Source organism: Rattus norvegicus, chromosome 7, assembly GCF_036323735.1.
Source record: "Rattus norvegicus strain BN/NHsdMcwi chromosome 7, GRCr8, whole genome shotgun sequence".
Taxonomy (NCBI): domain Eukaryota; kingdom Metazoa; phylum Chordata; class Mammalia; order Rodentia; family Muridae; genus Rattus; species Rattus norvegicus.
In genome coordinates, this window is record NC_086025.1 from 81,243,519 (window position 1) to 81,257,930 (window position 14,412).

At 36.8% G+C, this 14,412-nt stretch overlaps 1 protein-coding gene across 7 annotated transcripts in view; it reads right to left on the reverse strand.

Annotated features, from left to right (window-relative positions):
- Window positions 1-14,412, reverse strand: part of Csmd3 (CUB and Sushi multiple domains 3) — a 1,319,129-nt gene that overhangs the window by 606,178 nt on the left and 698,539 nt on the right. The gene's annotated exons all lie outside the window — the stretch shown is intronic.

The window sequence follows — 14,412 nt, forward strand, 5'->3', positions numbered from 1 at the left end:
TAAGGAGGCAAGCTATACCCTAGAAGAAGCAAGAAACTAATCATCTTGGCTACAAAACAAAGAGAATGAAAGCACACAAACATAACCTCACATCCAAATATGAATATAACGGGAAGCAATAATCACTATTACTTAATATCTCTCAACATCAATGGCCTCAACTCCCCAATAAAAAGACATAGATTAACAAACTGGATACGCAACGAGGACCCTGCATTCTGCTGCCTACAGGAAACACACCTCAGAGACAAAGACAGACATTACCTCAGAGTGAAAGGCTGGAAAACAATTTTCCAAGCAAATGGTCAGAGAAGCAAGCTGGAGTAGCCATTCTAATATCAAATAAAATCAATTTTCAATTAAAAGTCATCAAAAAAGATAAGGAAGGACACTTCATATTCATCAAAGGAAAAATCCACCAAGATGAACTCTCAATCCTAAATATCTATGCCCCAAATACAAGGGCACTTACATACGTAAAAGAAACCTTACTAAAGCTCAAAACACACATTGCACCTCACACAATAATAGTGGGAGATTTCAACACCCCACTCTCATCAATGGACAGATCATGGAAACAGAAATTAAACAGTGATGTCGACAGACTAAGAGAAGTCATGAGCCAATGGACTTAACGGATATTTATAGAACATTCTATCCTAAAGCAAAAGGATATACCTTCTTCTCAGCTCCTCATGGTACTTTCTCCAAAATTGACCATATAATTGGTCAAAAAAACGGGCCTCAACAGGTACAGAAAGATAGAAATAATCCCATTGGTGCTATCGGACCACCACGGCCTAAAACTGGTCTTCAATAACAATCAAGGAAGAATGCCCACATACACGTGGAAATTGAACAATGCTCTACTCAATGATAACCTGTTCAAGGAAGAAATAAAGAAAGAAATTAAAAACTTTTTAGAATTTAATGAAAATGAAGGTACAACATACCCAAACTTAAGGGACACAATGAAAGCTGTGCTAAGAGGAAAACTCATAGCGCTGAGTGCCTGCAGAAAGAAACAAGAAAGAGCATATGTCAGCAGCTTGACAGCACACCTAAAAGCTCTAGAACAAAAAGAAGCAAATACACCCAGGAGGAGTAGAAGGCAGGAAATAATCAAACTCAGAGCTGAAATCAACCAAGTAGAAACAAAAAGGACCATAGAAAGAATCAACAGAACCAAAAGTTGGTTCTTTGAGAAAATCAACAAGATAGATAAACCCTTAGCCAGACTAACGAGAGGACACAGAGAGTGCGTCCAAATTAACAAAATCAGAAATGAAAAGGGAGACATGACAACAGATTCAGAGGAAATTCAAAAAATCATCAGATCTTACTATAAAAACCTATATTCAACAAAACTTGAAAATCTTCAGGAAATGGACAATTCCCTAGACAGATACCAGGTACCGAAGTTAAATCAGGAACAGATAAACCAGTTAAACAACCCCATAACTCCTAAGGAAATAGAAGCAGTCATTAAAGGTCTCCCAACCAAAAAGAGCCCAGGTCCAGACGGGTTTAGTGCAGAATTCTATCAAACCTTCATAGAAGACCTCATACCAATATTATCCAAACTATTCCACAAAATTGAAACAGATGGATGACTACGGAATACCTTCTACGAATCCACAATTACTCTTATACCTAAACCACACAAAGACACAACAAAGAAAGAGAACTTCAGACCAATTTCCCTTATGAATATCAACGCAAAAATACTCAACAAAATTCTGGCAAACGGAATCCAAGAGCACATCAAAACAATCATCCACCATGACCAAGTAGGCTTCATCCCAGGCATGCAGGGATGGTTTAATATACGGAAAACCATCAACGTGATCCATTATATAAACAAACTGAAAGAACAAAACCACATATTCATTTCATTAGACGCTGAGAAAGCATTGGACAAAATTCAACAGCCCTTCATGATAAAAGTCCTGGAAAGAATAGGAATTCAAGGCCCATACCTGAAATAGTAAAAGCCATATACAGCAAACCAGTTGCTAACATTAAACTAAATGGAGAGAAACTTGAAGCAATCCCACTAAAATCAGGGACTAGACAAGGCTGCCCACTCTCCCCCTACTTATTCAATATAGTTCTTGAAGTTCTAGCCAGAGCAATCAGACAACAAAAGGAGGTCAAGGGGATACAGATCGGAAAAGAAGAAGTCAAAATATCACTATTTGCAGATGATATGATAGTATATTTAAGTGATCCCAAAAGTTCCACCAGAGTACTACTAAAGCTGATAAACAACCTCAGCAAAGTGGCTGGGTATAAAATTAACTCAAATAAATCAGTAGCCTTCCTCTACACAAAAGAGAAACAAGCCGAGAAAGAAATTAAGGGAAACGACACCCTTCATAATAGACCCAAATAATATAAAGTACCTCGGTGTGACTTTAACCAAGCAAGTAAAAGATCTGTACAATAAGAACTTCAAGACACTGAGGAAAGAAATTGAAGAAGACCTCAGAAGATGGAAAGATCTCCCATGCTCATGGATTGGCAGGATTAATATAGTAAAAATGGCCATTTTACCAAAAGCAATCTACAGATTCAATGCAATCCCCATCAAAATACCAATCCAATTCTTCAAAGAGTTAGACAGAACAATTTGCAAATTCATCTGGAATAACAAAAAACCCAGGATAGCTAAAGCTATCCTCAACAATAAAAGTACTTCAGGGGGAATCACTATCCCTGAACTCAAGCAGTATTACAGAGCAATAGTGATAAAAACTGCATGGTATTGGTACAGAGACAGACAGATAGACCAATGGAATAGAATTGAAGACCCAGAAATGAACCCACACACCTATGGTCACTTGATTTTTGACAAAGGAGCCAAAACCATCCAATGGAAAAAAGATAGCATTTTCAGCAAATGGTGCTGGTTCAACTGGAGGGCAACATGTAGAAGAATGAAGATCGATCCATGCTTATCACCCTGTACAAAGCTTAAGTCCAAGTGGATCAAGGACCTCCACATCAAACCAGACCCACTCAAACTAATAGAAGAAAAACTAGGGAAGCATCTGGAACACATGGGCACTGGACAAAATTTCCTAAACAAAACACCAATGGCTTACGCTCTAAGATCAAGAATTGACAAATGGGATCTCATAAAACTGCAAAGCTTCTGTAAGGAAAAGGACACTGTGGTTAGGACAAAACGGCAACCAACAGATTGGGAAAAGATCTTTACCAATCCTACAACAGATAGAGGCCTTATATCCAAAATATACAAAGAACTCAAGAAGTTAGACCGCAGGGAAACAAATAACCCTATTAAAAAATGGGGTTCAGAGCTAAACAAAGAATTCACAGCTGAGGAATGCGGAATGGCTGAGAAACACCTAAAGAAATGTTCAACATCTTTAGTCATAAGGGAAATGCAAATCAAAACAACCCTGAGATTTCACCTCACACCAGTGAGAATGGCTAAGATCAAAAACTCAGGGGACAACAGATGCTGGCAAGGATGTGGAGGAAGAGGAACCCTCCTCCATTGTTGGTGGGATTGCAAACTGGTATAAACCATTCTGGAAATCAGTCTGGAGGATCCTCAGAAAATTGGACATTGAACTGCCTGAGGATCCAGCTATACCTCTCTTGGGCATATACCCAAAAGATGCCCCAACATATAAAAAAGACACGTGCTCCACTATGTTCATTGCAGCCTTATTTATAATAGCCAGAAGCTGGAAAGAACCCAGATGCCCTTCAACAGAGGAATGGATACAGAAAATGTGATACATCTACACAATGGAATATTACTCAGCTATCAAAAACAACGACTTTATGAAATTTGTAGGCAAATGGTTGGAACTGGAAAACATTATCCTGAGTGAGCTAACCCAATCTTAGAAAGACACACATGGTATGCACTCATTGATAAGTGGCTATTAGCCCAAATGCTTGAATTACCCTAGATGCCTAGAACAAATGAAACTCAAGACGGATGATCAAAATGTGAATGCTTCACTCCTTCTTTAAAAGGGGAACAAGAATACCCTTGGCAGGGAAGAGAGAGGCAAAGATTTAAACAGAGACTGAAGGAACACCCATTCAGAGTCTGCCCCACATGTGGCCCATACATATACAGCCACCCAATTAGACAAGATGGATGAAGCAAAGAAGTGCAGACCGACAGGAGCCGGATGTAGATCGCTCCTGAGAGATACAGCGAGAATACAGCAAATACAGAGGCGAATGCCAGCAGCAAACCACTGAACTGAGAATAGGACTCCCGTTGAAGGAATCAGAGAAAGAACTGGAAGAGCTTGAAGGGGCTCGAGACCCCATATGTACAACAATGCCAAGCAACCAGAGCTTCCAGGGACTAAGCCACTACCTAAAGACTATACATGGACTGACCCTGGACTCTGACCTCATAGGTAGCAATGAATATCCTAGTAAGAGCACCAGTGGAAGGGGAAGCCCTGGGTCCTGCTAAGACTGAACCCCCAGTGAACTAGACTGGTGGGGGGAGGGCGGCAATGGGGGGAGGGTTGGGAGGGGAACACCCATAAGGAAAGGGAGGGGGGAGGGAGATGTTTGCCCGGATACCGGGAAAGGGAATAACACTCGAAATGTATATAAGAAATACTCAAGTTAATAAAAAAAAAAGAAATATCTTCTAGAAGACTTTGTTTTTGTAAACCATAACCAAGCTAATTTCAACAATCAAATATTCAAGTATCAATACATAAACATTCTTTGAACAGGAAATGTAAACATTATACCAATAAAGAGAAAGAAAAGAGACTCAAATACACTTAACTAGAAATAAACTTAACTGACTAGAGAGAAAAATGAGAATGATGAAATTTTGTCAGACATGGAGTTAAACTGTAAGTTACATAAAGAAAAACGTCAAATGTGCAGTGATAGTGTTAGGTAAAAGCAAGAAATACAAATGATGATAATTAAAATGATGAAGAATAAGTAAATAAATCAGAAAGAAGTTAGGGGAAGTGGAAGAGAGATTTCAGCTATGTACTTTTGTTCCAGAAGAATATTGATTTTCAAATTATAATTTCTTATACAGATATAAACCATGTCTCTGGATTGTGGAACCTTTCCTACAATATGCAGACATGTACTGTGATCATGGAATTTTCATTGACAACATCAGATTTTTTTTGAGATTCAACTTCATATTAGCCACATTAATTTAATGACTTCACTAAGATATTTTCCTGTGAGTCAGATCAACTTTATTTACCTCTGTAGAATCTGGTCTTTCTGAACCGAGCCATAATTCCTGAATACTGCAGCTAATATCTCAAGCTAAATTTTGGATGTTAACATGATTATCCTCTCCACTTAAGCCTCATTCTCACCGCTTCTGTTTGGACACTAGAGAATGCTAGATTGTCTTTTAAAGTTCTTTAGGGTCTATTGTATTCATACGACTTCAGTTGCCAAACTTATCTCTCCCTGTATAAACAAAATATCCTCTCAGTTTACTTTCAATGTCAGACCTGTTTTCTGTGCAATTAATATCAACTTACGTTAACAGAAATCATAGAACCTTTATAATTCCTTAAATTCCTCAGTAAACTCACCACACTCTAAAAATACTACACTAATCCCACTGTCTAATAGACTCTCTTTTACTACACTTATGCTTACAAAATAAAAATTGTTTGCATTCATCTCTCGAGAGTTGGGCTTTTCAGAATATTTTATTTTGCTTATCTCTGCAATGCCCCAGACACCTTCCTATTGCATCTGCCTTGGCTGACTTTATTACAACGTTTCTTATCTGAAGCCAGGTAAGAAATCTTGCCTACTTATCAAATCACGCACTCTCTGATCTTTGCAATCATTCTAATTAGTACAAAGTTCTGCTGTTAAATTTATAACAGTGTCTTTTTCTAATTTACATCTCTATCTCTCTTTCCTCTCATAAGTCAGAGATGGACATAAAACAAATAAGAGCTTAGAACAGAACACTTGTCATAGCATAAATCCATAAACTGGAAATGTTAAATGATTGTAAAGATAAATACAAGATGAAATATATAATTTGTAATTTGAAGCATCACCAAATTAAAAATCTTTTGAAGACAACTTTTTAGTTTTCCTCCATAAAAGTAATTTGTCTGCTGCTTTAGTATATAGTAATAAAATTAACTTTAAATAATAATCATAAATATAGGAATGCATTTTTGATAACAACACATTTAAGTATTTGAAAAAATATTTTATTATCAAAGAATGATTTAGCAATAAGCAAAAATGCTATATAATTCATAATCAGTGGTTCTCAACTTTGTACTGTTTGTATCAATAGATCTATTCAACATCATGATCATGTTACTGAATCTTAAACCTCCAAGTGCATATTATAGCTATTATATCATGCCATAAAATATACATATTTTAAAATTACTGTCAATATTTTCCAGGATCTGAATCCAAAAATATTAAAAAATATACCTTTTCTGACATCCAGGTACTTTTTAAAAATGCAGAAAGAATGGAAACAGGCAACCACAGGAGGTAGGAGGCAGGGAGGACCTCTAGAATGTACCAGAGATCTGGGAGGTGAGAGACTCTCAGTATTCAAAGGGAGGGACCATAGATGAAGTGCTCTACAGTTGGGAGAGTGACCTTGTAGAGTCCACCTCCAGCAGAAAGACAGGGCATCAAGTCAGAAATGGGGTTGCCATCCAACAGTTTGACCCATAACTGTTCCTGTCTGAAAGAAGTACAGGGATAAAAGTGGAGAAGAGCCTGAGGAAAAAGAGGTCCACCGACAGGCCCAAATTTGGATCCCACTCAAGGGGAGGCCCCAAGGCCTGACACTATTACTGAGGCTCTGGAGTGCTCACACAAAGGGACCTGTCATGACTGTCCTCCAAAAGACCCAACAGGCAGCTGAAGAGTCAGATGCAGATATGTACACCCAACCAATGAACAGAAGCTGCTGACCCCTCTGGTTGAATTAGGGAAAAACTACAAGAAGCTGAGGAGGAGGGTGACCCTGTAGGAGGACCAGCAGTCTCATTTAACCTGGGCCCCTGAGGTCTCTCAGAAACTGGACCATTAACCAGGCTGCAAGCCTCCAATACATATAAAGGACTGCAGGGTCTGGATTCAGTCAGAGAAGATGCACCTGACCCTTAAGAGACTGGAGGTACCAGGGAGTGGAGAGATCTTGTGGGGTGGAAGGTATAGGGGTCAGGGTCTCCTTGTGGAGATCATGGAGGATTTATGGCATGCTGAACACTCAGAGGGTGAACTGGGAGGGGGATAAAATCTGGAGTATAAAAAAGATTAAATAAAATTTTATTAAAAAGAAAAAATTAATAATTATACTGAATGTTGAAGAATTCATGATGTTTGCTAGGTGTAAGGTTTCGATGAGATAGCATGTGTAAAATTTCTAGTATGATGATGGTGTGTATTAAAAATGTGTGTGGGACATTTCTGTCTCTCTTTTGTGGCGTTTCTATGTAAGCTGCATGCAGCAAATAGATTTTGAGAGGTTTGCTTACCTCTAAAAAATAATAGAATCCTATTAATATTGTCCAATTGGCTACATGTCAGCACTGTCAGTCTCAACACCAGCTCTATGTTCACACAGTGGTCACTTTAATTCTAATTTCTGATAAAAAAATGACATGCCCTGAATACAAGCAAGAATTATGCCATTGCAGCTGTTTATTGAGTTAAAAAATTTTGTTGATTAATATCATTAGTTTTTATGATTTTCATAATTTCCCCATCAAATATAAATAGACTATAAGCTAGTAAATATAAACTTAAACTTTGGTAGGTTTTGGATAGCACAAATTGTAACTCTCAGAAGGACATTTTTTTCTCTCATTTATTTTCCCTGTGTTACATCTAAACACTATCTGCTGTTCTGAGGCAAGGCTTTAAAAAATTATTATAAAGTAAACTCACTAGTTATATGTTCTAGATTTTTTATTTAAATGTGACTTCAGGTAATGAGCTTGATAAAAAAATAAACTCATAATTCTGAATGATAACGAACATCTTAAATTATGTTTTCAGTTATATTTTAATCCTAATCCAATGTAACAGATTCACTACATTTCTGTTAGACGTTTCTGCCAGTCTACAGAATCATATTAGAAATACACCCTTGGGTCAGGATTTTCAGCTAATCTGTTGGTGTAAAATCTATAGATAAAAGGTAATTTAATTTCTTTAAAAATCTTATCTTACTTTTGTTTAGACCTTCCAACATATTCTACATCTGATGATTTTTTATATAAACAGCTTTTGCACAGTAAGATTTTTTAAATTTTCAATTACTTCCTTTAACCCAAGTATTCCAATGTTCAGTTTAAGTATCATTACCAACAACAATTAAAACACAAATATGGGACACACACAAACATAATGATGACATAATATTCCAAATACATGTGCTAAAGATTATAATGACACAATATTCCAAATATGTGTTTAAAACTCCAATGTAAAACTTGCTTTTGTTTCCATATGCAATTGTCTTCTCAGAGGCTTACTGCTCAGTTCTTTCTGAACTCTAGCTAGCTGGTTCGATTCTGTTCTTCTGGTTCAAACTCCTCACTAAGCTGACTGATTCAATATGACTTCTCTCAGTTTCTCACTGAATTGCTCTGCTTCATCTCAAACCAACTCTGGCAATTTGTTCCAATCTTCTGGCTCCTTCTTATTTTTCTTTCTTTCTTTCTTTTTTCTTTTTATATTGGATACTTTTTATTTACATAACAAACGTTATCTCCTCTCCCAGTTTCCCATTCATAAATCCCGTATCCTATCCCCCTCCCCCATGAAGGTGTTTCGCTACTCAATCACCCACCCCTTCCCACCTCCCAGCCCGATCTTCCCCTATGAGTGGGGGTACAGCCTTGGCAGGACCAAGGGCTTCTCCTTCCATTGATGCCCAACAAGGCCTTCCTCTGCTACATATCCAGCGGAGCCATGGGGTTCTGCCCATGTGTACTCTTTGGATGGTGGTTTAGTCCCTGGGAGCTCTGCGTGGTTGGTATTGTTCTTATGGGGTTGCAAGCCCCTTTAGCTCCTTCAATCCTTTCTGTAACTCCACCAATAGTTTACTGCCAGCATTCACCTCTTTATTTGTCACGTTCTTGCTGAGTCTCTCAGGAGACAGCTTTATCAGGCTTCCGTCAGCGTGTACTTCTTGGCTTCATTAATACTGTCTAGTTTTGGTGCCTGTGTGTGTGTGTGTGTATTTGTTTTTGGATACACACACACACACACACACACACACACACACAAAACACACGCACATGCTGGATCCCCAGGTGGGGTAGGCTCTGTATGGCCATTACTTCAGTCTCTGCTCTAAACTCTGTCTGGTTCCTTCTTAATCTGCTAACCTACACTGAACTTCGGGAATTCACTAATGAAGTAACTCTACTGCACTGCGCTCACTGACGCTCAACTCGCTTAACTCCCAGCATACTTTCTCTCCCTACCTTACTTTTAAATAACTTTTTGAGTGAGCTAGCCTATGGTATCTATGTCTCATTCTGTCAAATCTTTCTCTGGTATGGTCACTACCCCTCAATTAGAAGTCATTGTTTGGGATTAAAGATGTTTACTTAGGGCTTCTCTGCATTCTAGCCAGTGGAATTTAAGGTATGTAATGTATCTGAATTGCATCTGGATAACATAGACCTAGGCCTTTTAATGTGTTCCTTTACCAGAGCAGCCATGTTGTTGGATTTAAATTCCTCCTCATGCCAACAAAAACGTTCAGCCTTCATCAGTTTTTCCCTTATATAGAAGGATAATACCAAGAGAATATTTCTCATGCCATAAAAATTTACAACACACAATGAATAGGAAACAAAAGGCTCGTCTTAAATCATTCCTGATGGAAAATGCAGCTCTGTGTTTTACTTTTTATTTCGCAGTCAGTATGATTTGGTATTTGAATGAGGTCCAGTCATCTCCTATAAACTTATTCATTAATTTATTTATTGATCTGGTAGTTTTATCTATAAAAATATTCTTAACAAGTACTAGTGTTTGATCACGGTATTTAAGAAAAATAAAAATGTCAGCATGTATTTACAACAGAATTACTTATAAATATAAATCAAGGTATTTATAAAAAGGATAATTTTAACATCACCTTTTTCTCTTCTTCCAAAGAACAACATGCAATGGATTTTATTATATTTACAGAATTTCTTTAAATGTACCTTAATTTGAGCATTGCAATTGTGCTGCATAAATGAATTACAAGGGAAAGATAACATTCCATCCTTATTTGTTGCTAACCAAAGTGTAACAAATAGAAAATGGGAACATTATTTTCACTGGTTTGGCAAGTCAGTCTGAGTCAAAGTTTTTCTCATGTAATGAACATAATATAGTCTGAAATGCAATGAAAATGAAACAAATGTAAATGGCAATTGCAGATACTGGCCAGAATATACAGCTTAGTTATGTGCTCAAACCATTTTTTTGTAACCTGGAAAGGGACCATGGGAATTGAATAGTACTCTACGTCAAATAATGTCCTTAAACATATCAGCTTTCACCCGAAGTCTCTAAATTTTTCTAATATATTAGCATAACAGATAAGCAACATTGCAAATAGCTCTGGACATCTTGGTGAGTAGTACTATAGTCTATTAAATCAAAGCAGTCAACCGTGTTGAGCAGTTTTGGGGCCACTGTTAAACAAACCAGAAAGTGGAGAGAGTTCTTCCATAATTCATGCATATAACCTCCTCATTGGTGACATCCTGGATGACATTGGATTTTTTTTATAGTCAACCAGACCAATATATCATTGTTTATACTCAAAAATAGTATTTTATGCTGGGTTCTTCTCTTGCTGTTAAAGTTCTCAGTATTTTCACAAGTATATAGTGGTATATATGCACAAATAATGAATAGTTATTATTGCATTATTGCATAATAATGAAGAGTTTTAACTGCTTTAAAAATCCTCCCTAATCATCCTTCCCAACTTCTCTTCATCTATCAGTAGCTTTGTCTCTGAGATAATTGTCATAAAGTAGAAATCATGGGACATGCAGCCCTTTCAAATTAGTGCTTTCATTTGTAAAGCTTAGCTTATTTCCTTCATGGAGTATGTGGATGGAAACGATTAATATTTACTGCTAAGTCTAGCCCTGGTTACTCATTCATTCACTAACTATAAGACTTCTTGATTGCCCCAGGTTTTGACAGTTGCAAGTGCTACAGAACTTCATGTGAACATAAGTCTTTGGCTCATTTGAAAAGAAATCTAGGAGCATAGTTGCTTGATTTAGATCTGTTAGAAACTGCCACTCTGTCATCTAAAGTGAATACACCATTTTGTACTCCCTCAGCAATTAATTTTCCTTTGCAACAATGCCATTTCTATGCCTTACATGCTCTAGATTTTAGCCATTCTACAAAAGTGGGATCTATGCCCCACTTCAGTTTCCCTTTTCCCCTTTTAGAGGAAGTCCTGAATTCCACTCGCCACTTTCTTGTTTCCTTTTCAATTTCAGGCTATCTTTCTTATCTGTCCTATGTCTTTTTTTCTAGATTAAAATATTCTTAAATCACGTAAATTTTATTTAAAATTTTATATATATTTAATATTAATCTTATTAATATTAGTCTAATGTTTCCAATAATGTTTGAGTTAGCTTGATTATTGTTTATAAGAGACTCATTCTCTTCTCAACTTTCATTGGTATAATCCAGTTCAGTATAGGCTTCAGAAAGGCTCGAGACCCCATATGAACAACAATGCCAACCAACCAGAATTTCCAGGGACTAAGCCACCACCCAAAGAATATACATGGACTGACCCGGGGCTCCAACTGCATAGGTAGCGATGAATAACGTAGTAAGGGCACCAGTGGAAGGGGAAGCCCATGGTCCTGCCAAGACTGAACCCCAAATGAACGTGATTATTGGGGAGGGCAGTAATGGGGGAAGGACGGGGAGGGGAACAACCATATAGAAGGGGAGGGGGAGGGGTTAGGGGGATGTTTGCCTGGAAACTTGGAAAGGTAATAACAATTGAAAAGTAAATAAGAAATACCCAATTTAATAAAGATGGAGAAAAAGATATGATAATTTTATTTAAATTATTTTATATAACTATGTATGTACTTATTATTGTACTTTCTAGCTTCTGCATTCTTAACTTTCCATATGTTCTGTAATATTCACTTCTTTCTAAAATATACCTCACTAACTTGCTCTCAACTCTGCCTCTCCCAGTCAAAAGTTATTGAAAAAAATCTGAGTGATATATAAGACCTACAATTTGTATATGTTTACTGGGGTCCTAGACTCTCTCCCCAAACATCAGCTACTGCCATTGTCTTTTGCTAAACTCCAAAACTTCACAGTAAAGTCTCATAGCTAAAGACACCACTCACTTGAATCAAAGGACAAGGAGAAATTAAGCTATTACCATTCTGGAGATAACTATAGGAGGTTTGATGCAAATTACCAAGATGGGTATTGATGAACAGTCTTACCTAAATGTGAATCGTGATAACTACAAATAATGACTGGTCTTTCAACATATGCACACTGGCAAAATAGTATTACACATATTAAGGAAATTATCAGTCCTTTTATTGTTAGACTTAATGGTTGGTTCCAGTAGATGGAACTAATTAGTGCCTGTTACGATTAAGCACATTAAAACTTGACTTCTTATGGCAGGACATGGATGAAAACCTACTAAGTAAATGGACATAGTAATATGTTGTCACTGAAATTCTTATCTCCATATCCATCACGAGAGACTCTTCTTTTTACATTATGTAGAAATTAATATAAGGTGTTTAGAGAATAGAGACTGGATTTCTCAGTTGTAAATGGGACAAATACCCTCTTCTCCACAAGGCTCAGGAATCATAATGAAAAAAGTACAGAAAACATTTACTAGACGGTTATAGAATAGACATGGATCATATTACACATGTACATGGTAAGCTGGTACTTCTTACACAAAGTGACCAAAATTCCAGCATAGATGGAGGAGAGGTTTTATGAACTCCCATCATTAGTGAAGTGGTATTGAAAAACCTATGGCTTCTGGGAATGTACAGTTATTTTTCTAAAAATTTATAACATCTGAGTGCTTGTTAACAGGAGCTCATGCTCCTGTAGGTAGTCCTATGCCCATCTATAAACAGAAATCTCAACTGGATTCAGTTTCTTCTTTTATAGGTACATGAACTTTGGAGAAAAAAAGCAGTGTTTGAAGGAATGAATGGGAAGGGCGAAGATGGAGAATGGACTTGATAAAATATGTTATGCATAAATGCAATTCTCCAATATAGAATAGTTGCCTGGTTAATAATTTATTGTAAGCATGCTAGCCTTTGTTTTAAAAGAAAATAAAACCACTAGATCTGAGATACAAATGTCTAAATGTCTATAATCTAAGCAACCTTTGGGCATTACCCCATCTTCTCTACAACTACAGGCCACTAACATACTGATAAAACTACTTAAGTCTGCTCGAATTAATATTCTTTCTAATAATGCTACAGAGAAATTATAAAACAACCAATGTTTTAAATTTTTGAACAAAGATTGGCTCTATTCCAAAATTCTGCACCAAAACTATCAAGACTTATTTCTGATTTTTAGATTAAAAATATCATTGATATTCTGTTCATTTAAATGAAGATAACCCAGATCTCCTCTATAAAAGCTAAGAATCTAGAAAGCTAAATTCGTTGCATATAACTATGTTCTAAATAGCCTGTCTTTCTCTGTCTGCACTGACACATCTCTGAGTGAAGATGTCTTCACCAATTGAAACTATAATAAATAATTCTCAAAATAATGATGCCTTTTGTTGAAATTGGTGAAGTCTATTAAATTTTTTGACGAAGTTGTTAGAGAGTACAAAACTCTGTTTTTTGGTTAGTCACTTATACCCACTCTAGAGAAAGGGCAAGTGTTACCGGGGAAGCATAATGGAAACTGACTCACATAGAAGCATTTTGTTGCTTTGACACTGACTCAAGAATTACTTAGTGGTGAGAAAAAAGGAGTCAGTGTGTTTGCACATTCCTTTCCTCATCCTTACAGAAGTGAGCATTTTCCACAAAACTATCTCAAGAAGAATCTTTTGAATTCTTTAATTTTTTTATTTCATGATTTTAATACATAATTGTTCTTTCTTCCAGAAAGAACTAAAGCTGAGAGCTGGAGAACTGATTACTCTCTCTGTAGTTGAAATTGACACCTTTAATCCTGACAGAATTATAAATGTTCCCATCAGGAAATCACAATATATGCTGTCCCATTTCCTCACCTCGATCCAAGACCACTTCTCTCTGTTTCTCTTTTACACTTCTTCCACATGTCCTAGAGCTTTTATTAGCTGTTTCTCTAGAATATATTACCTCACTCACA